A 26,801-nucleotide genomic window follows, 5' to 3' on the forward strand; every position below is an offset into this window, starting at 1 on the left:
CGTTCTTATTATTTGACAATACCTTGTTTTACCTGAGCCAAAAATAAATCCTTTTATTTAGCATTGTTCACTCAACTGTCTAACCGCGTTACTTGCCATAGCAACCAATATGTGGATGTATCAGTGTTACTGTCGTCCCAACAGAATTCTCGACAGTAACTATTGAATATATATATATATGTGTGTGTGTTATTGTCATTAATTGACTTCATCACTCCTCCACCACGATAACTGTGCTTGCGTGAAACAAAATAAATTCCGCCTAAATGCAATACTGACAATGCTACTGATAATAATAATAATAGTGCGGGTGTATGCGAAACACCCATTATAATTGCCTCAAAAAATATAACTTATTCGATACTAACAGATCAAATTTAGTACACACACGATTAACAACAATAATAATAATAATAAATATTTACACTACTCATAAACAGAATTATCCTAATTTTCTGGCTGTGTGCTCGGGTTTATAGTTACATCATCGTCACTCGCATACCTATCTAAATAAAGATACCATTATCAAAGGAAAGCTTTAGATTTTAAATCAAACATGAGATTGTGTACTCACATTGATGGCATTTCGGGATCACCAGGACTAAAGGCAGCCATGTTGTCTTACAGATTCATGACCAACATGTTGATATCATTGACCATTCTTGCTGTATCCGGCATTGGCTTATATTACTACTTTCCACTCTTGCTTGACACTTTGCACACGTTTATTTCCTACTCATAATATTAAACACGATAACTTGTTTTAAAACTAGACATTACACTGTAATACATATATACACACATACGCAGTACTCAGATATTTTGGAACTTAGGCCGGATTTTACGTACTCTGCTTTAACACACTGCTGCTTCTCACGTAGCGAAGTCTTGCATGGGCTCAACGGTTTCCTTTGTAAAGCCCCAGCTGCGGGAGAAAGTGTCCACCCCACTTGACCTAAATACTTATAGAGAGGGAGAGTATTTCCTCCGCTCAAATGTTTCAAACATACTAACAGCTCCGCGGTAGCAGGCTAATTGTTCTCCACCATTTACGGCTTACACATATATTTTAAACTGTCTGGGTTGCTCTGCGGGCTACACACTCTAACTGCGTCACCTAAGATGCAACTACTGCATAATTCAAAGTTTCGTCTTCGCCCTGCATAGACTGAACACTCGTAAAATCTGTCAATTTAATACTCCACTCACTTGGGTGGTTTTAAATACCTTAACAGCCCAACTACTGTTTATAAAGCGTATTTCCACCTCCACTGTAGTAATAAATACACACAATTCTGTACCTTTGTACTTGAATACGGAGCAAAGTTAAGACACGTCTGACCGCCACAAGACTCTTGATGATGACTGACCCGTGAGAAGCCACTACTCGGGGATGTTGGCGCACTAATCGGCGTAGGAACACTAATTCTTGCCACTAAAACTCCCAACCAAAGGAATGCTGGGTAGCTCCAAAACAAAGTTACCAAAAACATGAAATGCTTTGTACACACAAACTGCATAAATTCTTGTTACTGCCATGATTCACCGTGACTCTTAAATTGTTCGTAATTACTTCTACAATACAGTAGGCGTTAGTTGGACTATATCTTCTGCCGCGCTGGTAAACCACTCTCCACGCTGGCAAGGGGTTCCCACTGCCGGTGATAACAAACATCTGGATACACAATATTCCAATCCATTTGCCACAAACCAATAAGTTAGTTCAGAATTACTATAATAATTACTGACATCTCCTCTTAATATAATCTTCCTTAAATACTGACAGGGATTAATTACAAGCCACATGCCATTTGGTCGCGCTAATTTTGAAATTATTTAAATGCAGCAATCTGATTGGAGCACATACTCCGCTGTTCATCCATATGGACGAGTTCATTCCAAAATAAGGGGATTCGGGTATCTAGAACCATGATTCTCCATCTCAGTCACTCCTGCCAGTACTTTTCCACTCCTAATACGCAGTTCCAAAAGATGATGCAATGACAGGTGTCCCAATAATTTATTTTTAGCAGAGAAAGAAGCGTGGGTTCCTATCAAGGCTTCATTCTCACGAGCTAGCTACCATTAATTTCCAATGCTGTCCCTTTGTTTAAGAACGCTGGCTATTACTATTTATTAACAAATACAATTATTAAAATGTTGCCAATCAGACTCATCCGATGGGTGCAGTATATTACCTACTAAACCATCATTCTTTATCGTTGAAGTATACAAAAGAACATCGATTGATTCGCATTCATTTTCAGAACACAAACGGAAATGTATAAATCGGAGCGAAAACAAAGTGATAACTGTCCTGCAGGGTGGATTTTTATCACAGTTGGAGAGCTTCAGTATGTTGTATGTCCTCCACGAGCATTTATCACAGCTTGGCACCTACGTGGCATGCTCCGTATAAGTCGATTGAGATCACGTTGCGGTATAAGGTCCTATTCTTCAAAGAGAGCCTGTTCGTGGTCTTGGAGAGTCTGTTGTGGAACAGGACGCCAACGAACACTTCTGCCAAGCCTATCCCACAAATGTTCGATGGGATTAAGGTCGAGTCTCACTGCTGGCCATTCAATCTCTAGAATGTCCAGTTGTCGCAAGACAGCTCTGGTGATGCGCGCTACATGGGCCCTGGAACTGTAGTGCATGAGTACGAATTCAGGGCCAACACCGTATGTAGCAATCAACACATGCTGTAGTAGTATCTGCTCGATATACCCCGCAAGGGTAAGATTACCACGGACGACGACAAGATCCGTACGGCCATCAATACTGATGCCACCCCACACCATCACACAACCTTGTCCGAATCGAACCCCTTTCTGGACAACATTTGGTATTTACTGCTCACCACGGCGTCTCCATACACGTTGACGTCCACCACGCTGTGTCAGGGGAAATCTGGACTCGTCTGTGAACAACACAGGTCTCCATTGTTGAAATTGCTAGTTGACGGGGGTACGGGTAATCAGAAGGCGAGCTGCGCGATGATGCTGCGTTAAACGGGGCACTCTAACAGGACGTCTGGGTCGTAAGGACACTTCTATTAACCTGTACCTTACTGTCTGGTCAGACACAGTGACTCCAGTGTCCCTCCTGAGGTCTTGTTGCAGTTCTCTGGCAGTTGCTGAACGACGCCGCAACACACAGATGGTCAGATATTGGTCATCCTGTGAGGTTGTCATGCGACCACGACCTTGTTCAACCCTCCTTGTGAACTGGCCTGTCCACTGTAGCTATTGCGCAAGCATTGAATAACTAACGGGGACAGCAGGACTGACAGCAACACGATGAAAAGCCCATCCTTCCTGGATCAAAGTGACGGCCCTTGCTAAGTGAACCTCGCTAAGATGTCTCTGGGGTTGTGTTGGTTTACGTACAACGTGCTCACAGAACCGCAGTAGTCTGTGTACCTCACAACAACACACGGACGCACCGCTATTCTCTTTCTTTTGACGGGGTTACCCGACAATTTAATGCATGGCTACGCCTACAGATGGAGTATAACTTCAATTTGATATACACTGAGTAGCTAAGGTCTCACGGTATGCTGTACGACCATTGGAACCCCATCTACCGTGCTAATCTCGAAGTCACATACCAGACGTTACAAAACATGTTCCCCTAAATTTTTCAACTGCGTAGAATTATTTATTAACAACCATCTAACTTATCAAGTGAATATCATTTAATACATGTGTTCTTAAACCAAACCACTGAAAGAATAAGAACAGGGTGAAATCCAAGGTTCTATAACTTTTAACTTCAATACATAGCTGTCTCCGCGAAGGGGAGACCGGAACGAAGAAAAAGCATGCTCCTTTGTCACGCCGGGAGAATCGTCATAGGTTGCTGTCCATTCATGAGGCAAGTCAGACCGTAACTTTATAATTACAGCCGCTATTTCACTTCCTAGGATACACGTATCATCGCCCAATTCATTTGTTTATTCTATTTATTTCATATTACCGCATACTTTCCAAGAAATATTATTCATTTATTCTCTATTCTCTCATCCTTCACGTCGATTATCATGGCGCAATATAACGTTCGAACTTCTCATTTTACATTTCATCGTAGACTATTTTGGGCGTTCAGCCCTCTCATTACTTCTCATACCGCGTATCCTAATTCCTTGGACATAGAGCTATCATTATTCCTTTCTCAACCCTTCATATACCTCTTCGTTCACCGTACAAATTCTGACCATTCTTTCCAGCATTCGGTGCGATCGCACTTCACACTGATTACGGACAAAAGAACCCTCCAGACAGATTCTGTTGAAATAATCATAATCAAGGGAAATTTGCATATTGACCCTAACATAATTTACCTAAATAACACAGTTTGTGCTTCTCTGTCGGGACTCTTCTCTCCTGATGTTCATGTCTTATCAGCTAAGCATGCATTGTCTAAATGACCCGTGAGCTTCCCGGCTCCTACGACACCCATAGTGGACATTAATAGCAAACTGTTGGACATGGTATCCCTTCTTCATCACTCACTATTGTTTCCAACCTATCTTAGGGGAACTCAAGATACTCTTCTATCCTTGTTTCTCATACTTGTTAGGGTATTATTCATTATTTACAATAAACTATTCCTCAAGAAAGACTGATCAAAAGGAAAGAAATGGTTTCTCCGGAGATTTAGCACCCTTAAATTTACGTTAACATGAAAGAAAATAGAATTTCATATTAGGATATGCATTATTTACATCATTTACATATTAACAAAAGGAAATCCTACATTATGTTGCTCCGATTCTGCTTTACCGTGCTAAGAAATACAATGACATCAACTCATCTGTATGCTGGTCGTTTTTCCTCCCACGGGAAACCCATGGTAGAGTTCTACTCATCCATCATCTCGGCGCTGTAGATGAGAGTATCAGCTTTTGAACCTCGTCTGCGACCGTCCATCGTCCTGGTTGGCTCGTTCAACTGCTACAAATCTTGAAGTAATCCAATTGGTATCAGCACCAGTACTCCTCACACGTACCCTTTGTCTATAATGACACACACACACAGAATTTACACAAGATTTTCCCTTATGTAGGCAGGTCACTCTAATCGAGAGCGGCACGCATTAATACAGTGGGTCGAGTGACTCATAAGGCTAGAGAACCCGGACTCTGAATAGCGGATTTTCCCTGTCGACGCTATTCGCTGTGGATTAGGATTGAGCCTGACGCGCATGTAAAAATACATACGAATGTTTAAGATAGGGTCGTCCATATAAATGAAATGATAATGTGTGTAATATTTTGTTGTGTAATAGTTCTTTAGGAATAAAGCATCATGAATAGGGTAATGCAGTCTCTGAAAACTCCAATGAGATTTGTACCAAGAGGAACTCTCCTTCGCCGTATTCTCTTAAATTTATACAGATCGATCTGCGTATATTGTATATTTGTAGTTAGTATGTTTTCTCCTTGTATCTTAATAAATACACATGTTGTCCCGTCCCCCTTATGGCCCCAGGGAAAAGCGAAAATTATTTCCGCCCTGGTGGCACCTTCCATATTACGTTGGCAAGCCTTCCTCCGGCCTGCGCACTTGTCGCGTTGTCTCCCCTCCTTGCCCCTCCTCTCCCTTGCAGAGGGAGGGCGCGGTGCTGGGTAGTTCTGAGAGAACTGGGTTCAGTTCGCTTGGAGCGAGCAAGCTGCTTAGTCGCCTAGCCGTGAGCGTGGAGGTAGGAGAAATGCTTGTCAACCAACTTCAGGCTTAGTGAGGGAGTTGTTTAATATTCAGAATGTAACATATTTGTTCTCTTGTCAGTAGAGGCTAAGGGCCTCGGTAAATAGTAAGAGGGTTTATTTCTGAAAAGGTTAATGTGTTAACTTGGTTTTTAAGTAATTCAATATGTTGTCACTAAAGGACATTGTTCCCGAGGCTGAGCCTCGAATTCTTGGTAAAATGAGTGTAGCCCTCATGATAGTTGAATCGGTATGTGGCCTAAGGCCCCTGTAATTGCTAAGAATCGAGAATTGTAGTATTTGAATTGTCGGAGGGCAGGTCCCCCAATAAATACGAACTTTATTCTTGTTCGCACTTACTACTGTAATACATGTTCAACATTGCACACGACTCGGTTTTCGCTGACTGTGTTATCGCTTCCCTTGCTCGTTACTGGTATTCAGCCTTCGGTCTTAAAGCCCGCACCTTCCTTACTTCCATATCGCTGCCAATCCTTGGTGCAAGATTAATGTGAAAGGAGTAGGTTTTGTGTTCGTCATACGAAGGAGATGAGTAATGTTGAGAATAGACAAGAATTTGAGGGTGGATAGTTGATTGGTAGGAAGTTAGATTTTACAGGAGGAATCAAGGACAATGCCGGATGCTAAGGAGTCATCAATTCCAGATCATTCTTATTCTAGATAATAATATTGGTATTTAGATACTTGTTCATATTGGTGCATCAATTTAGAATCCCAGGAGTATGCTGATCCCGTTTATTATTTGTTAGAAATGAGCTACTATCTTGTCCTTGGATATTCATGATTATGTTATTAATGAACAAAACAACGTTGGATGTAGACTATTGTTAACACTCAAGTTGTTAACTAGATTTCATTAAACTATGCTATGATTTTGGTAGTAATAGAATACCGGAAGATATGATTTTTGGGCCAACAAAAACAGATATCAAGGAATAAATATTTTCATATTTCTTGTCATGGATTGAATCGGATGATGTGGTTAATTAAAGTCATGATCAATTATTTAAGCCTTGAGCAAATTCATGTTGGTTTTTGATGAATTATTTGAAATAAGTTAATATTAGAATAATCGCCAATATGTTTAACCAATTGTATAATGTTATTGCATTTGTTGCGATTGATACATTAACCAACAAAAGTATAGAGACGTTTAATTATTTGCGTTTATTACTACCATGTTCAATTTTACTGATTATCCAATCATGTTGTCAGATTCAATTAATATTATCAGTTATATTTCGTAGAGAAATGAGTTAAATAAATCGGAATATCTTTCCAAATGAGAATGATTCTCGTTTTCCTTATTTGTAGATTAAGGTTTAGAATCATTTCGAGTAGTTATAAGAAAATGTATTCTCGTGATGTCGATTAAGGCTCAACAGTAAACGGTGTGACCTGTGACCAATATCCGTCGAACTTACGCGCCCATAAGTGGACTTTCATGGATCTCTGTTGACACCAGCCGAGGCATACCCATAATTTAATTCGAACCATTAGTCAACGTAACATGTATGGTCACAATACATTACAGCTGGACATTCGGTGACCTGAATTCGCCTCGTAAATAAAGTATTCCATATTTTCAGCCTGGGATACACAGAAAATTCAGCTCTATTCATTGGTGTGCCTCACATATATTTCCTATGTCTGGATGAAAATATCACATAATTTCACGCGCCAAAATTTGACGTTGGCACCCTGAAATGTGCAGAAAAACAGGAAGTTTCTTCTGTTAGTGAGGAACTCTGTAGAATAGGCCGCTCATCTGGGCGTATTAGACTATCGTTGGTCGTGTCTTATCTCCAACTCATACTTGAGAGGGCTTTTTATCGCGGGCATGGCCTCAGCCACACCTTCCCATTGTTTTCAGGGCTATATTTCGCGGGTCCGGTTGTGATCACACGCCGCTCGAGTCCCGGGAATGCTCCTTTTGCCCATCATGCTACAAATAACGTGATATCTGAAGTGATTTAAATAGGATGGAAAGACACAGATGCTGCACATGACACTGTACGGTTTCATTACGTAGACGAACGCTGGTTGCCTTGGTTACAATAATGCCGGGGAAATTGATCTACGAACACGTGTTTTAATTTTAGGTTGTTTGGTTATTTACTGGAGCACTTCCACTTTGAGCATTGTTCATTCGCATATAACACTCTGTCTGTGCACTCAGTATTAAAAAGGGGCCTATATATTTGGATGAGGGAAAGAGCAGGACGATTAAATCACGAATGGAAATTCACACGCGTTGGTAGTGTGTCACAACGCTGATGAATCGGCTGCCCATATGCGCCAAGGGAGGATAGCTGGTTGCGTCAATGTATCTCTCGGAAAAGTAATCAGCAAAGGCGGAAAAAAACTGGGCTTGCTGGTTAATGTGTATATCATCTCCAGTTTGACGTACACAGTCCAAAGCGATATTGGAGCCACCTTCGAACCTCACCGTTTGCACCCTTGTATTCTGAAGACAGGTTTATGGATTTTCTCCACCTGAAAATGTAATAAGAAAAATTTAGTTGACAGAAGGATAAACTAGTTAACTTCTTGGGATATGAGCAGCCTGAAACATATTTTGGCAGGAAAGAGTTGTCCAACACCTGGTGGGTGGGTCAAAATGGGCACCCTCATATCAGATACTCCTGGTACATGTCAAAACATATTTTAAATAATAATAATAATAATAATAATAATAATAATAATAATAATAATAATAATAATAAGCACCAAATAAACCTAACTATGGTAAGAAGATATGATATAACATAGATAAAACATAATGCCGGGTAAGATACTTTTCCCTTCAAGATTGAAAGAAATATTAAATGGATTCGGATTCGGGTGCAATGTTCTTTGGTTACGACACTTCAAAAACCAATAAACTTTATGTTAACTATAACACTAACCACGCTTGTCCAAGGTGGAACCTGCAGCAGACTCGTTAGTTGTGGGGAAATTCAGATATCACGCTCTCGTGATACTATGTTCAAAGTTAGTTACGATTGTAGAAGGTTTAAACTGAAGTTCCCGGAGCGAGTTGGCCGTGCGGTGAGGGGCGCGCAGCTGTAAGCTTGCATTCGGGAGATAGGGGGTTCGAACCCGACTGTCGGCAGCCCTGAAGATGGTTTTCCATGGTTTCCCATATTCACAGCAGGTAAATGCTGGAGCTGTACTTTAATTAAGGCCACAATTGATTCCTTATCACTCCTAGCCCTTTTCAATCGTCGCCATAAGACGTATCTGCGTAAGTGCAACGTAAAGCAAATAGTAAAATCTTAAGATTACTTTAGAGTTGCTGACTGACTATTCAAACCCGTAAGAAAACAATGTTTCTATACATTTTTTTTAGTTAACAACCATAATAACTAAGCGATAATATCTTAAGTTATGGCGGTATGTTATGCTACTCGCACACTAAAACCAGGGGTAGAGAAAGTCGTGTTTGCGTGCATTAACGCCAAGATTTTTCACATCGTATTTGTTTAATATTTAATAAATAATAGTTTCTTACCTCATCGGTTATTGCTGAACGGAGATGTTCGCCTTCCTGCCAAGAAAGCAACATTCCATCTTCAGATGTGTACAACCGGGCTCTGCAGTTATCATCGGTGCTCTTCCACGCCTGTTCTCCCGTGGACTTCAAATATTTACTATCTTTACAATTCAAAGTATTCAAAACTACTCGATAAAAGTCTTCCTTCTTTCACTTACAGTTCTTTAAACCCATATTAAACTAGCACTGTATGTACTTAAAATTCAACTAAATGAAGGGACAACACACTTAAAAATGGCCGCTTCCACTGAACTGTTAGATCTTTTCCCATATTAATTGGCTTTTCATAGATTACATACAAGACAGACAAATTACACATTGTACAATACTGTAGATATCTTGCTCTATAGATCCAAAATGCGTCTTTCTCACAAAAATGTTCTGCTTACTCATTTATACCCTTCGCAACTTGTATTTTAATGTCACTCTCTTGTGAGAATAGCGCTAAGACTTGTGTAGATTCGTTGGTTGCAGTAGGATAGTAACACCGGTACACTTGTTCGTAGGGTTCTTAACTTTCCAGTCCATCATTTTGTACATTCTAGGATTGGAATATCTACGTCTGCAACACATGGGTGATCGTATTTGCACATTGGCGAGTCCAATACTTTAATTCGGTGGAAATGACTGCGATAACATCCATGTTCAAGCTTGTAAAATGTCGTCTGATAAGGTTGATCATGCTGAACGGTGGGTGGACTGTTAAGCGAGACTGAATGTTAATATCGACCTCACTTCTCCTCACAAGAGGACTTCTTTCCAGAATTCCTGCAACCTCAACGCAGTATGCGTTTGTTTACTAGTTAAGCTGCCTAGTTGTTTGGATAGGAGCCGAATTAGCACTCAAAGGCATACCATTTCAGACTCTTTATAGTGGTCATGCTTTGGAGCCGAATGGATGTTTACACTACCTTCCCAATCCAACCCTTTGTAGCCTTGCGTCGCCGAAAACATTGGCTGTGTTAGATAACTCTGATGGCGGTAGCACTACTTGTAATATGAGGTATTGTGAGGAATCCTGGTCCTGGAACAGTGCGATCAATTGGATGGGGAGAAATAAAGAAATAGAGGGACTTGTCGTGCCGAACTTAGTAGAGATCCTAGCAGCGAACAATACAACGAAATGGAGATGAAGAGTGTGTTAAAGAGGAACTCAGAATATTAGAGCTCGGCAACTCCAAATGAAACCCCTCAAAGAAATACGCACTTCGATTAACACCCTCCTGCCCTTCTATTCTTATCCATGTGAGACCAATGCCTTTCTAATTTGTGCAGGAGAGTGTCCCGTCAAGAGCTAATCGAAATGAAGGTCACTCAATGTTGCCGATTAGTGAACGCAATTCAGTGCTCACCTAGCTCTCACTGGAAGCGTTTCCGTTAACCCTCTTGGAGCCAAGAGCCGATCTGGTCGGCCGCTCACCATCAGCTGGAAGAGGCCAGAGCTCCGCCTCTACTCTACTACTGTTAAGTGCCAGGCCATTTTTAGTGGAAATACATGTATTTTAAAATTCACGTATATCTACCGATGTATGGCAGTTACCGGCAAGAAATTTTCTACATATCGACTACACAGAATAAACAACTTATTTTGAGTGATATAAAGAATCAAAAACTTTTTATTTTTGATTTATAGTTGTCAATAACGTTCATTTTTAGGACGGGATTATTATTTTCGCACTTTCTCTCTCAATATCTACTTTGAAAAAAAATATTTACGGTACAAAATAATATGCGTTATGATGTATGATGTATTTATAAATACAATTATATTGAATAATGAACTTGAACGAGAAAAATAAAAACATAAAAAATACAAATTCATACATGTCACTAGTAAGAACAAGACAATTTTACTCACCGATAAAATTCGCGTATGTGTATCGATGTATGGCAGATACTGACAAGAAATTTTCTACGTGCGGACATCATAGTATAAAAATAATTCTCAATTATTAAAAAATAATAGTTTATATTATATTTTTTGTTTTCCGCAAAAGCCTTTTCTCGTTTTCAGTTCTAGTATCTATTTGAAAAAGAATTTTACAATAAAACAGAATATACGTTATTAAAATTCTATGGCGCTAAAGCCTTGATTTGCTTTGGCCTACCAAGCGACCGCTGCTTAGTTCGAAGATCTGCAGTTTACGAGGTGAGGTATGGTCAGTGAGACGAATCTTCTCGGTCATTATTATCGGTTTTCTAGACCGGGGTCGCCCTCTCACCCTCAGATATCTCCTCAATTGTAACCACTTAGGGTCACTTAGGTTAAGTGGACCTCGAACCAACCCTCAGGCCCAGGTAAGAATTCTTGACCTGGCCGGGAAACGAACCCATGACCTCCGGGTGAGAGGCAGGCACGTTACACTTGGTCTGCGGGGACCGGCATTTACGCAATGATAGATGACTATATGTGACTATAAGGTTTAGGACAGAAAAAGAAAAAAGTAAATTGAAATACACTGACTGACAGAGCAAATGCAACACCAAGAAGGAGTGGTCAGAACTTTATGCCAATTGCAGGGTAAACTGACGTCACTGAGGTATGCTCATGATGTGAAATGCGCCGCTGTGCTGCGCACGTAGCGAACGATAAATGGGACACGGCGTTGGCGAATGGCCCACTTCGTACCGTGATTTCTCAGCCGACAGTCATTGTAGAACGTGTTGTCGTGTGCCACAGGACACGTGTATAGCTAAGAATGCCAGGCCGCCGTCCACGGAGGCATTTCCAGCAGACAGACGACTTTACGAGGGGTATGGTGATCGGGCTGAGAAGTGCAGGTTGGTCGCTTCGTCAAATCGCAGCCGATACCCATAGGGATGTGTCCACGGTGCAGCGCCTGTGGCGAAGATGGTTGGCGCAGGGACATGTGGCACGTGCGAGGGGTCCAGGCGCAGCCCGAGTGACGTCAGCACGCGAGGATCGGCGCATCCGCCGCCAAGCGGTGGCAGTCCCGCACGCCACGTCAACCGCCATTCTTCAGCATGTGCAAGACACCCTGGCTGTTCCAATATCGACCAGAACAATTTCCCGTCGATTGGTTGAAGGAGGCCTGCACTCCCGGCGTCCGCTCAGAAGACGACCATTGACTCCACAGCATAGACGTGCACGCCTGGCATGGTGCCGGGCTAGAGCGACTTGGATGAGGGAATGGCGGAACGTCGTGTTCTCCGATGAGTCACGCTTCTGTTCTGTCAGTGATAGTCACCGCAGACGAGTGTGGCGTCGGCGTGGAGAAAGGGCAAATCCGGCAGTAACTGTGGAGTGCCCTACCGCTAGACAACGCGGCATCATGGTTTGGGGCGCTATCGCGTATGATTCCTCGTCACCTCTAGTGCGTATTCAAGGCACGTTAAATGCCCACCGCTACGTGCAGCATGTGCTGCGGCCGGTGGCACTCCCGTACCTTCAGGGGCTGCCCAATGCTCTGTTTCAGCAGGATAATGCCCGCCCACACACTGCTCGCATCTCCCAACAGGCTCTACGAGGTGTACAGATGCTTCCGTGGCCAGCGTACTCTCCGGATCTCTCACCAATCGAACACGTGTGGGATCTCATTGGACGCCGTTTGCAAACTCTGCCCCAGCCTCGTACGGACGACCAACTGTGGCAAATGGTTGACAGAGAATGGAGAACCATCCCTCAGGACACCATCCGCACTCTTATTGACTCTGTACCTCGACGTGTTTCTGCGTGCATCGCCGCTCGCGGTGGTCCTACATCCTGCTGAGTCGATGCCGTGCGCATTGTGTAACCTGCATATCGGTTTGAAATAAACATCAATTATTCTTCCTTGCCGACTCTGTTTTTTCCCCAACTTTCATCCCTTTCGAACCACTCCTCCTTGGTGTTGCATTTGCTCTGTCAGTCAGTGTATATGAGCAGAGACTCAGACGGAGGGGCATGTTTAGGTCCAAGAAGTTCCATGAAGGAGGCAGGAGATTGAGGAATGCTGTCGGGTTCATTGGGAGAAATTTCCGCAAAATTTTCTCCAGAGACATTATCATCATCTTTGTTATAACCAGTTTCATCTACCACCATATTCACAGTAGCTTTAGTGCCGCTAGAAACAAACGGCTCTTCTTTAGCTGCGGTGATTCGGGGGCATGTCCGGTATAATTTCGTCGCTACTCTCTGAACTAAATTCACTGCCGCTATCCGGTAAATCATCCGCGTTAACTTCGCATAGTTCCAAATACTTCATTAATTTATCGTCATCAATACCTGATGAAAAGGTATCACTTAACCACTTGTCATTTTGCTGTCACAAATCCGCTCACTGCAAGGAGCAATCTGTTACTGACCGGTTAGCAGTGTTTGTAAACACGGGAAACGACTCTTACCCTCTCAGAACTTCCAAAGCAAGGTCAGGCATACAATAACGTGTAGCTCCTTTACTATAGGTTGTCACAAACGTATCCACGTCACTATAGGTTGCTTCAAAATTATGTATATCACAGAATTTTAAGCCGGCCGATGTAATCGGCTCTGGAAATGTCGGACTGGATTTTTAGAGGCCGATCTAATCGGCTTAAGCAATTTAAATGGCGGATGCTCTCAGTACTTTCTGGCTACAAGAGGGTTAAACCAGCATTGAAGTGTTCTAGCTATGCTTTTTCCGACACTGCGCACGGCTTAACAATACCGAGGCTTAAAGAGGCCATGCTGCCAGCGATGGGTGTGATGGGTGTTCCACGTCTTTATTGGAATATGATAGCTGCCTCTGTGGATCAGCGGTAGAGTGTCGGCCTCCGGATCCCAAGATAGCGGGTTCAAACCCGGCAGAGGTAGTCGGATTTTTGAAGGGCGGAAAAAAGTCCATTCGACACTCCATGTCGTACGATGTCGGCATGTAAAAGATCTCTGGTGACACATTTGGTGTTTACCCGACAAAATTAATTAAATCTCAGCCATAGACGCCCAAGAGAGTTTCGGTTTACTCGGTCTGCCATCTAGTGGGGACCTAGAGTAAAACGGAACGTCGAAATTGACGAGCAGACAGCCAGATGGTGTCAAATTGAAATGTCTGCACACGGAAGCTGAGGCCATACGATTATTATTATTATTGGAATATGATGTTTTATCCGTGTGTTAAGTAATGGCAAGTGCTAAAAACAAAGTTGTTCATAGCAAAATAAGAGAGCGCGTTCACTGTCTACTCTCTCATATTTGTTCTGCTCTCCCTGCCACACCAGCACAACGAACTAGCGCTTATATCGCTCGGCTTCCAGGCTCTTATTTCCAACTTAGAGTGCTATAACTGAAAAGGTGGAGCAGATTGCTGGTGAAATAGAAGTACTGACGGCCAAAATAAAGGATTTAGAGTAAGAGTTAAAGCAAGTGAAGCAGCAGGAAAATAAGGTCAACCAGGAAGTCAAGAGGAAAAGTATTTTCTTCTACGGTATGCCTGACACTGAAAATATTTAAACGACTTACTGATATAATTTTGGATGTAATAAAATTTAACGTATGTAGGTAAACTGTGGTGCAGCGGACATTGGTGACGTGCAAGGAGGAGGGGAAGTGGAGGGGAGGAAACCAATTATTATTATTATTATTATTATTATTATTATTATTATTATTATTATTATTATTATTATTATTATTATTATTATTATTATTGTACCGGGTGGTACACCCCCCCCCCCACGCCGCTAATTCAAACTTTGCGCCAGTTGAAACTCCTCTACTGGAGGAAGTCTGAATTTTATCTACTGTGTTAATTTTCAAGTTTCTCAGAAGATGTCACTACTTGGAAATTTTGAAGTTTCTGAACTGGGTCGTTTTCGATGTATTTTTGTTTTGCCTGTAGTAAGAAGTGTGACATTCTCTTCCAGATGGCACTACTGAAAAACTACAATTGTGCACCCTAGTGCGAAGTGAAAGAACTATGTTTTTGGAGAAATTTTGAATTCATAAGTTTGTTCTTTGTTAAATTTCTTTCAGTTATTGTTTAAGTTGGCAATATTAACCCTTTCTTTCTGCCAGTTTTGAAACTGGCCAATCATAATTTTCCTGTAATTAATTTTCCACCAATAAGGTGTTTCTTCCTCATCTAGTGTAGGGGTTTCGTCGTTAACCAATAAAATTTTTGTGGGAGGGTGTTCTCATTCCTGAAACGCCTCGAACTTTCCACGAGGGTATATAAACTGCTGATTTTCGGGTCTCCGCGCCACTTCAGTAACATCTATCAGTGCGTAAAGTACGTAGCAGGGGGCGGGAAGCGCCTCTTTCTTCGGGCAGCAGTTCAGCCACCAGGTAATGGCCGTTTAATAACTTCTTTTCTTGCTAGCTCAGCAGTTTAACTCTCGGGGCAGGTCCGAAGCCTTTCCACCATGTAATTTTCCTTTAAAATATAAAGACACTTAGTATCAATTCTATCTTTTAAACTACATATTGGGATAGAGAGTGCTTAACCCTCTCGAGCTCCCACTCATATTGCATTGAGGTGAACTTATTTTCACAACCGTTTCTTCCTTAACGTAATGTAAATTGTTTCCTTCTAAAAGTCACCTCTTTAGTATGGGATTAGCCCTTGCAGTAACGGCCTAGTGCCAAGTAGGTTTTATAAAAAGTGTATTAGGAGTGCAAGAACGCCTCCTCTCAAGTTGGTATTTTATAGGCCATGTAATTTACCTGTTTCTTTACTTAATAGGCCTCAGTAGGTTGGGTATTTTTACCCCTGTTTTCATGTCCTTGGAGGACAACTTGAATGTGGAGTTTGGTGTGGCCTTTGATAGGCTTAAATTTTGAGAGCGAGTTGCTCTTTCTTGAAAATTGAGTTGTTGTATGCCTCGAAGAGGCTTTACCGTGTAAAGAGGAGCAAGTGCTCCTAGGCATGATTGGGGTCTTCTGCCCCTTTGTTGAATTCTGTATATCGTAAGGTTGGGCTTATAGCTCAAGAATTGTGTGTCTGGCTCTCGGAGCCCAAATCCTGTTATCACTGTAATTGTACATTTTCGAATTGTGTTTCGGCTACTGAGTACCTGTTCTATTTGTTATTTCTTAATCTTGAAAAGAAAATATAACCTTGTTGTATTTTAAATTAACTTTAATTTCGTAAGTTGAGACCTGTTCATCCCAGCACCTTCTTTCACCTCTAACTACCACGGAAACCCTCCGTAACAATTATTATTATTATTATTATTATTATTATTATTATTATTATTATTATTATTATTATTATTATTATTATTATTATTATTATTATTATTATTATTATTATTATTATTATTATTATTATGTGCAGCGGAAATTGGCGACATGCAAGGAGTAGGGAGAGTGAAGGGGAGGAAACCAATTATTATTATTATTATTATTATTATTATTATTATTATTATTATTATTATTATTTGCAGCGGAAATTGGTGACGTGCAAGGAGTAGGGAGAGTGAAGGAGAGGAAACCAATTATTATTATTATTATTATTATTATTATTATTATTATTATTATTATTATTATTATTATTATTATTTACACTTCACCACAGGAAATATAAGTAGTAACGAGGCACGGGATGCACCAAGTGCCTTACAATAATTAAAGTATTTATACATTATAATACAAACACTGATGTACAAGTATATACAAAACTCTACTCTAGATCACGGGATCTTCATTCTTGCGAGAGGAACGATCGCACAACGTTGCATGTGACGGGAGGACAGAATGTTGCATAATTTTATAGATGCTCGGTGGAAGACCCAGTTCTTCCAGACTCTTGCGAAGTGTGTGTGGAATGAGGCCGTTGCGTTGACTGAGAGAATCACAGGGATTATCCGTACCAGTTTCATCTTCCAGATCCTCTTGATCTCTTCCGTAAGTTCTTTGTACTTGCAGATTTCTTCACGATACTTCCTGACGATGTTGGTGTCACTGGGGATTGCGATGTCCTTAATGAAAGTTGTCCCAGTTTTCTTGTTTACCAGTATGATGTCTGGTCTGTTATGGTTGACTGTTTTGTCTGTCCCTGCAGCAGTGTCCCAATAAAGCTTAATCGATTCGTTCTCCAGGAGTGGTGTTACATGGTACTTGTATTAAGGGATACGCTCTTGAGTTAATTGGTTTTCCTGAGCAAGTGCCTGGTGTATAATTCCCGAGACATGATTGTGCCGGCTCGTGTATTCTACGGAGGCAAGTACTGGGCAGCCTGAAGTGATAATGGCCTCGATGCAAACTTTCCCTCCAGACGTCCTACGTATACCAATGGATCCTAGGGTACAAATTGCACACTCAAAACTTACTTGTTAGGAGAGGTACTCGTCCTCAAACCCCAGCCAAACCGAGAATGAACTAGCGTGGTTTCAGCGATCTCAGAAATGCCTAAGATATAATAATTGTAATAATAATAATAATAATAATAATAATATCCTCAGAAATAACTGCAGGAATTTCTATAAGACGTTCCGGGAGAGTCTATCCAATTATCATCCTGAAAGCATATGTATGCATAGATCTGATGTCACACTAGAGATGTACACCAAAGAAAACTTCATGATCTTAGTAAATTACTTCAAAGACCTGCTCAGTTGTGTGCCACCAAAGGAGAAATTGCACTTTGAAAAACCTTCGCCGAACCCAGATTCACATCCAACTACACCGAAAGAAAAAGAGATCATTCAACCTCCTAAATGTTGCAAAGCACCGGAAGAAGATGGCATTACTGTTGAAATGTTGAAACTTGGAGGGTAAGAGCTTATGAGAAGAATCCACGCACTCCTAACAGAAATCTGGGAAACAGAAGCGATCCCGCAGGACTGGAAGTGGGAGTTGATTCAGCCACTGCATAAAAAACGTGAAAAAAGAGACCCTGAATAACTACGGAGGTCTATTCCTATTTACCCGTTGCTTATAAAGTTCTATCTAAAGCCCTCCTAAACCGAATAGAGAATATCAAGCTGGTTTTAGGAAAGAACGCTCGTGTACTGAACACATATGGAATCTGAAGATGATTCTGAAGATCCGCAGAAGCAACAACACGATAGTCACCTTAATGGACTTGAGAAAGCGTATGACTCCGAGGACAGACAGTCCGTATTTGACACGGTAGAATAACTTCGAGTGGACAGAATTACCAGAGAAATGGTTCGTCAGACCATCACAAACACAAAATCTAATGTGAAAACTTTTGAGGAAATTTCTGACCCTTTTGAAGTACACACGGATGTTCGGCTAGGAGATGGACTCTCTGCTCTTCTGTTTAACTTGGGTTTAGATACAGTCATCAGAGAGTGGGAAGTGGAAATGACAGGCATAAACATCACGACTAGTGGGAACAAAATCAGAGTGAAATGCTTGGATTTCGCAGATGACTTAGCGAGCATTACTAAGCACAAGGAGTAAACTAGATATGCTATTGAGATATTACATACAATAACATCACAGGCAGGCCTTCATATATCATTCACCGGGCGAGTTCGCCGTGCTGTTAGAGGCGCGCGGCTGTGAGCTTACACCCGGGAGATAGTGGGTTCGAATCTCACTTTGGGAGCCCTGAATATGGTTTTCCGTGCTTTATCATTTTACGCCAGGCAATAGCTTGTGCTGTACCTTAATTAAGGCCACGGCCGCTTCCTTTCAACTCCTAGGCCTTTGCTATCCCATCGTCGCCATAAAACCTATCTGTGTCGGTGCGACGTAAAGCCACTAGCAAAAAATATATAATTCGAGAAAGGCAAGTATATGCAGAATTTCCAATAAAAGTGCAAGAAAGGTAAATTGGAACGACGTATGGGACAATCTTAAAGGCATCATTTTTTAAATACTTCGGTGAAATAATTCTTCCTTCGGGGTTAGACAGTTTGGCCAATACATAAAGGGCCTCAAAACTTCAGAGGGCATTTAGGCTAACAACATACGATTACTGCAATAAGCGAGTATTTTTTTTTTTTTGCTAGTTGCTTTACAGACAGATCTTATGGCGACGGTGGAACAGGGAAGGGCTAGGAGTGGGAAGGAAGCGGCCGTGGCCTTAATTAAGATAAAGCCCCAGCATTTGCCTGGTGTGAAAATGGGAAAGCACGGAAAACCATTTTCAGGGCTGCCGACAGTGGAGTTCGAACCCACTATCTCCCGAATGCTAGATACTGGCCGCACTTAAGCGACTGCCGCTATCGAGCTCGGTCAATAAACGAGTAATGTCACGTAATGCTAAACTGAAACATCACAAAACAGTTGTCCTACCGGAAGCTCTATATGGCATCAGAAAACTTAACTATAAGAGGTCATTCTAAAATTGAAGATATTGAAAAACAAGAACATCAAATTCTTAGGAAAAAATTCGGCCTCGCACAAGAAAATGGAATTTAGATCAAAAGGCGAACTGCATACTAGGGTTGGGCAGACCGGAACATTCACTTGTTCCGCAACATTAGGAGCTTGAGGCGGAGTGTTTCGGTACAGAGTGCCGGGACACGGGACACAGGACTGTAACTGCGTCCTAGAGAGAACTTCGAGAGGCAACAGGACATGCTCTGCTTCAGCTGGAATGTGCCTGAACCGAACGTGCTGTGCCAAGGCCGCACTAGATAGATTAGTTGGCCTTGGCTGTGTCTGCCTATCGATACCGGCTGTGTGCCGCCCTGTGCTGGACTGTCAACATTTTTTCATCCAGTAATATCTTTAATTCCAAAGCGATGACCCATATTTTTCTTGGGCTTAAAAAGTTTCCTTAAAGTCCAAATTAATTTTTAACATCAATCCCCGAGAAAGTGTTGAAGGAAATTTTCGAGATATTGAAGAAAGTAAATGGAAGTTGAGATGGAAGGAATTCGAAGTGCAGAGAGCATAATTGCACGAAAGTACATCAATGTTTTCATCCAGTTATTTTTTTAATTCCAAAACGACCCATATTTTTCTTGGGCTGAAAAGTTTCCTTAAAGTCCAAATTAATTTTTAACGTCAATCCCCGAGAAAGTGTTGAGGGAAATTTTCGAGATATTGAAGAAAGTAAATGGAAGTTGAGAGGGAAGGAATTCGAAGTGCAGAGAGCATAACAGCACGAAAGTACAACAATGTATTCATCCAGTTATATTTTTAATTCCAAAGCGATGTCCTATATTTTTCTTGGGCTTAAAAGTTTCCTTAAAGTCCAAATTAATTTTAACGTCAATCGCCGAGAAAGTGTTGAGGGAAATTTTCAAGATATTAATTACTCACTAATTACTCACAATACAGGCCAATACATTCAACTGGTGAAAATATTCTTGAATTGGTTACTTTTAAACACCTGCACTGCCATTGTAACCGTGTTACGCGTATTTTATATTGACCGGAAACATCTTAACCTAAAAGCAGCCTTTAAACGTGATTATTGGGCGCGAATTTCAGTGTTCCGACTGTTCGTTCACGTTCCCTGCAGCTTTATGCTGGACCATGGCCATTACTACACACAGGCACACACCAACACAGCACGTTCCGTACAGGCATATTCCCAGTTCCCACTGGCGCGGAGCATGTAATGTTGCCTCTCGAAGTTCTCTCTACACTACGCAGTTACAGTCCCACGTCCCGTGCGCGCACTGCACAGTTCAGCTAGTAGGCGAAGGGCAGTGCATAGTGGCGCTTCTGACAGGACAGCGAGTCAGTGTCTCCGGCTCGCTTGAGAATGTTTCGGAACAATTGACACTCAGTGTTTTGGAACAGCGGAACATAACTGTGCACCGGCACAGTGTGCCGAAATAGGGACATAGTGCCCAACCATACTGCATACCTCTATTGTCACACAGATTGTTTCATAAATACTGTACGAAGGAGACGTTTAACACTTTTGGACATTTTAGGACGGATAGCAAGCAATAGATTCACAAAACATTATTCAATGCAATAAATTCCCAAGATAGGATAATAAATTGTCCGGAGGAAATAAGAAAGAACTGAATGAATTGAACATCAGTGAAGACGTCAGGAGAGATCGAGGAGATGGACTTTCTTAACTTAGTCTTAGATAAAGTCATCAAGGAGTGGGAAAACGATGTCACAGGCATAAACATCGGGACCTAAGTAAACACACAGACATTCATGGTGAAAACCAACGAGCTAGAAAGAGGACTATAGAGTGGCCTACATGGCTGCTACAGCACTCTGGGTGGTGCCAAGGCGAAATAGCGACTCCACAGTTTAAGCGCCATTCATATAATTTCTTCCGCTTACTGTGCTTTGCTCTCTACGTGTGTGTCATGCAATCGCATAAATTGTAGAGAAAACACGAAGTATATATCATATTTCAAATGTGGGTGATTAGCAGAATTATGTTGCCTGTGCAGCACAGTCCAGTACGTGTACATTAGGCCTACTTTTATTTTCTTGTAGGAACTCACCAAACGGCCAAACACGATAAACGGTATCCTGCCCGGCTGAGTGGCTCAGACGGTAGAGCGCTGGCTTTCTGAGCCCAAGTTGGCATATTTGGTGTTTGAAGGTGCTCAGATACGTCATATTTGTGTCTGTAGATTTATCGGCCCGTAAGGGAACTCCGGAGGGACAAATCTCCGGCACTTCAGCTTCTCCCAAAAGCGTACTAAGTAGTTAGTAAGACGAAAAACCAATAACACTATTATTACATTTTCTTTACATGGTATCCTACAAGAGAACATTTTCCCAGCATTTTGAAGATAAATATGAAGTGAACAACGTTGATACAAGACGCCTGCTGTCCAACGCCACACCTACAATATTTAGAATTTCCTAGTCACCTCATCCCCTCTGCCAACGATACGAAGTAATATGAGGACTTTCAGTCCTACATCACCACTACTGCTGAGCGAGTTGGCTACGAGGTTCGCGGCATACAGCTATTAGCTTGCATTCGGGATATAGTGAGTTCTCATCCCACTCCCGACAGCACTGATAGCTGGTTTCCGTGGTTCCCATTTTTCACATCAGGCAAATACGGGGTCTGCTACGCCTTAATGCCACTGTCACTTCCTTCACAGTCCTAGCCTTTTCCTATCCCATCGTAGCTATAAGACGTGTCTGAGTGGTTGCAACATAAGGCAAATAAAAAATCGGCGTTACCATAATCTTCTTCCAAAAATATCGAAATGAATTATTCAGGAAAGTTAACTTACGTGATTTAAGATCATTAACACAAGAAGGACTGTTTTCTTTTTCAACAATTATTTCAAATTGCTTATTCTACAAATTCGTGTTCTGATTTAACTTTATTATTATTATTATTATTATTATTATTATTATTATTATTATTATTATTATTATTAAGGGATACTATATTACACTTATTTTTCGTAAATTATTATTAGTTTTACGTCCTACTAAGTGCTTTTTTGGATAAGCTGAGGTGCCGGAATGTTCACCCGCAGGAGTTCTTTTACGTGGCAGTAAATCTACTGACACGAGGCTGAGGGATTTGAGCGCCTTCAAACACCATCGTACTGAGCCAGGATCGAACCTGACAAATTGCTTAGTGTCCGGCTCCTTGGCTGAATGATCAGCGTGCTAGCCTTTGGTTGAGAGGGCCCCGGATTCGACCGGGTTGAGAATTTTAACCGGGTAGTCGACAGTTAGTTGCTCTGGATTGGGGACTGGATAACCTTCTTCATCTACACACAAAAGAACATACTACAAACTACCACAGAAACACGCAATAGTAAATACATCACTCCACCTAGGGTTGGCGTCGTCAAGAAGGGCATTCGGTCTAAAATGAGGTTAAATCCATACAAAGTGCCAAATCCACGTAACTGCGAATAGACCAGGACTTATTATTATTATTATTATTATTATTATTATTATTATTATTATTATTATGAAAGTTATGTGAATCATTTCTCGATGTTGTTATATCAAGGTTTTTTGTTCTATATTTTCATTCTCTGTAAGTAGGTCTAAATTAGTTTAATTGTAATGTATAGTGATTTATTTTGTAATTAGGCCTACTGGAAATGCGCTAATTTTCTTTCTTTATACAATATGTAAGTATGCGGCCTGTATCTTGTATTTTTAATGTCATTGAGTGCTTCCATAATAAAGAAAACTGTGAAAAGGTATTTATTCCCGCAGCCACTGTACTTGCTTCCTAACCACGTCCACTCGAAGAAGAGCTGCTCGACTAAGTGGTATGTTCCGAGCTGTCACCGGAGAGATGGCGTGGAATGATATTAGTAGACGAATAAGTTTGAGTGGGGTTTATAAAAGTGGGAAAGATCCCAACATGAAGATAAAGTTGGAATTCAAGAGGACAAACTGGGGCAAATATTCATTCATAGGAAGGAGAGTTAGGGATTGGAATAACTTACCAAGGGAGATGTTCAGTAAATTTCCAATTTCTTTGAAATCATTTAGGAAAAGGCTAGGAAAACAAGAGATAGGGAATCTGCCACCTGGGCGACTGCCCTAAATGCAGATCAGTATTGATTGATTGATTGATTGATTGATTGATCGCTTACAATGTGGCGGACGTGGCTTTCAAGTACATTCAAATATGGCGGACCAATAGCCACTCTATAGCCCTATTTCTAGCTCGTTGGTGAAAACTAACAACCGGACTGCTACGAAGTGGTCAGGAGAACGGAATAAGCAACATAGTGAGTTCTTAAGAGAGTTTGGAAAAGTAGTCAGTAGAAAGTCGTCAAACAAATGAAGAAGATTCAATGCATTCCTTGGGTATAACAAAGTAATAATAATAATAATAATAATAATAATAATAATAATAATAATAGTAATAATAATAGTAATAATACTTTTGTTGTTATTGAATCATGTCCGGCACGAACATGAAATAATAATGTCTCGAGAGTACTCATTAGGGAAAGATGAAGTTAACTTTGGAAGCATACGTTTGGGGGTTTATAAGGTGTATGGAGGAAGGAGGATGGAGGAGGAGGAATAACCTGGGAATAATGAATACGGTTGTAAAGAGCAAGAGAAGTAGAGACTGACCGAGAAATTGGTGGTTTGAGTCGGCAGTTAATTATGTAAACATAACATACATAGTTGTTGTATGTCCGGCGCTCCCGTCTCGCTCCTCCAGCCAGCTGCACGCGCGCCTGTGTATCATTCTGCTAGCTTCGACGCGCAGCTCTCAGTGCGCGTGCCTGACCATCGAGTGTACTATAAATAGGAGCTCCCTGCCTGCTTACTGGCCCACTCGCCCCGGTGTCCAGCTCCAGAATACACCCTACGTCGAGCACGGAGGCTACTCCTCTTGAAAATGTGCTTCGACCAGGTGGACTGAATTTCTGGCAGTACGAGGTCTCACCTCTGGTCACCGTTCCCTTACCTGTGTCCGCTGCCTATGTTCCGTAATTCTTTTACAAGCCATTTTCATTCCCTAAGTTATGCAAGCTCCCTTAGTTTCGCTAGGTGGAATTTCTTCAATCAATTGAACTTGCTTTTTAGGAATTCAGGCACTTCAACAAACAAGGACTCTCAAAGACATTTATGTTAGTGTGCCAGATAGTTCTCGACTATCAACGTGTCAATTCACAAAGACTATCTTTTCAAGATAGAGGTGTATATAAAGACTGTAAACCTGTACATATTGTATAAAGACAAACTTTTCTCAAGATTCAATATTCATTTTTGCTTCAAAATAAATTTCTGTTATTTGTGTAAATATCATAAAGTGAAGCAATAAAAGTTGTGTTTTGTAAATGTCAATCTTTGGTTACAACACAACTCTATGGCGACGAGGTAAAAAAGAACCAACCTACCATTCTTCGACACCAGTTGCCAACTCTATGGCGACGAGGTAAAAAAACAACCTACAATTCTTCGACCCCAGTTACCAACTCTATAGCGACGAGGTACAACGCAACAAACTACACGTCATCAGCCCCAATCGCCAACTCTATAGCAACGAGGTAAACACGACACTACAATTCAACAGGCCCAGTTGTCAACTCTACGGCGACGTGCTCAACAACAACGACACTCCAACCAGTTCTGACACACAGCTTACCTTACTCATTCTTGCACGCATCTCGCAATGGCTACTGCGGAACAGCTCGCTACGGTCTTCCAAGCCTTACAGCAGCAACAACAACAGTTTATGCAACAACAACAGGCAGCATTACTTCAGGCTATTCAAGCTCTTTCTGTCTCTACACAGCCATCAGCTATTCCTCCGTTCTCTGCTTTTGATCCGGCTAAGGAAGAATGGTCAGTTTATTTAGCCCGTTTACAACAGCATTTCATCTGCCATTCTGTCACTGATGATCAACGCCGCCGCGCACTATTTCTTAGTTCGGTTGGCAATGCTACGTGTGAATTACTACGTAAATTAAGTCCGGAAGAACACTTATCTGAGGTACCCTTCACGCAGCTCTTGGCCCGTCTCACGGAACACTATGCCAAAGCTCCTCACATAGTGGCTGCTCGCTATAAATTTTTTCAGAGCAGAAAGCAACCCCATCAGACACATACTGAATGGATAACTGAATTGCGTGGTCTAGCTAAACCCTGCCAGTTCATCTGCTCCAAGGACGGTTGTGGTTCATCCTACACTGATTCTCTCATTCGGGACATGATAATTTTACATACTCCTGAAGACAAAATACGTTTTGACGCTGTCAAGCAGAGTAACCCTTCTTTAGAAGACGTCCAGCGTATTGCTACGGTTTATGAGCTTACTACCAAGACTGCCGCAGCCATAGCTTCTCCACACGAAGTTGCACAAGTCTCGCCTCAGGCCCGCAAGTCCTCTGCTACAGTGAACCGTCCGGATAAGGCGCTCTCCACCAAGCATTCTCGCCAGGTTCCCTCTCGTAATGCTACACGGAAGCCCAATTCTAAAAGCACCTCGAAACTCCTGCCTTCTTGCCGAGGATGTTTCAAGCATCATGAACGTCGTGACTGTCGTTTTTTCAAAGCTACTTGTGAACGATGTAATAAACTTGGACACATTAAGACTGTCTGTCAAAGTTCGCTCCGCCCTGCTAAGACTACTGCAGCACGCCGGAAGCATATACAGCCCCGCCAAGACATGGAAGTTGATCAGATCAATCTTATTCTTCCCACAAAGGATTCTCACAAAATCATCATTCCTCTCTCATTCTCTGATCGATCTGTCGATTTTCAATTAGATACTGGATCACCTGTCTCTATTATTAACCTGACTACCTATCACAACTTAGGTTCACCTTCATGCTCTCCAGCTGACATCCAGCTCGTGACATTTAACAAGAAGAAAATTGACATCAAAGGTCAAATCAAGCTTCAGGCTAGTTATAAAGGAATTCAGAAGGTCATTCCTCTTCTCGTAGTTAACAACTACACTGCATCCAACATTATGGGCATGGATCTATTTAACTTATTTGGTTTCCAGATACATGACAACATTAACGTCGTATCTACATTGCATCCTACTTCTGACGTTACCGCTCTCCTAGCGCAGTTTCCTGAAGTCTTCGACTCTCAGCTCGGAACAGCCAAAGACTATACAGCTCACATACAGCTGAAATCCGGAGCTAAGCCTCGCTTCTTCAAAGCTCGTCCAGTACCCCTAGCACTTCAAGACCAGGTCACGAAAGAATTAGAAAGATGGATACAAACTGGAA

The sequence above is a fragment of the Anabrus simplex genome, chromosome 1, assembly GCF_040414725.1.
Source record: "Anabrus simplex isolate iqAnaSimp1 chromosome 1, ASM4041472v1, whole genome shotgun sequence".
NCBI classification, from domain to species: Eukaryota; Metazoa; Arthropoda; class Insecta; order Orthoptera; family Tettigoniidae; genus Anabrus; species Anabrus simplex.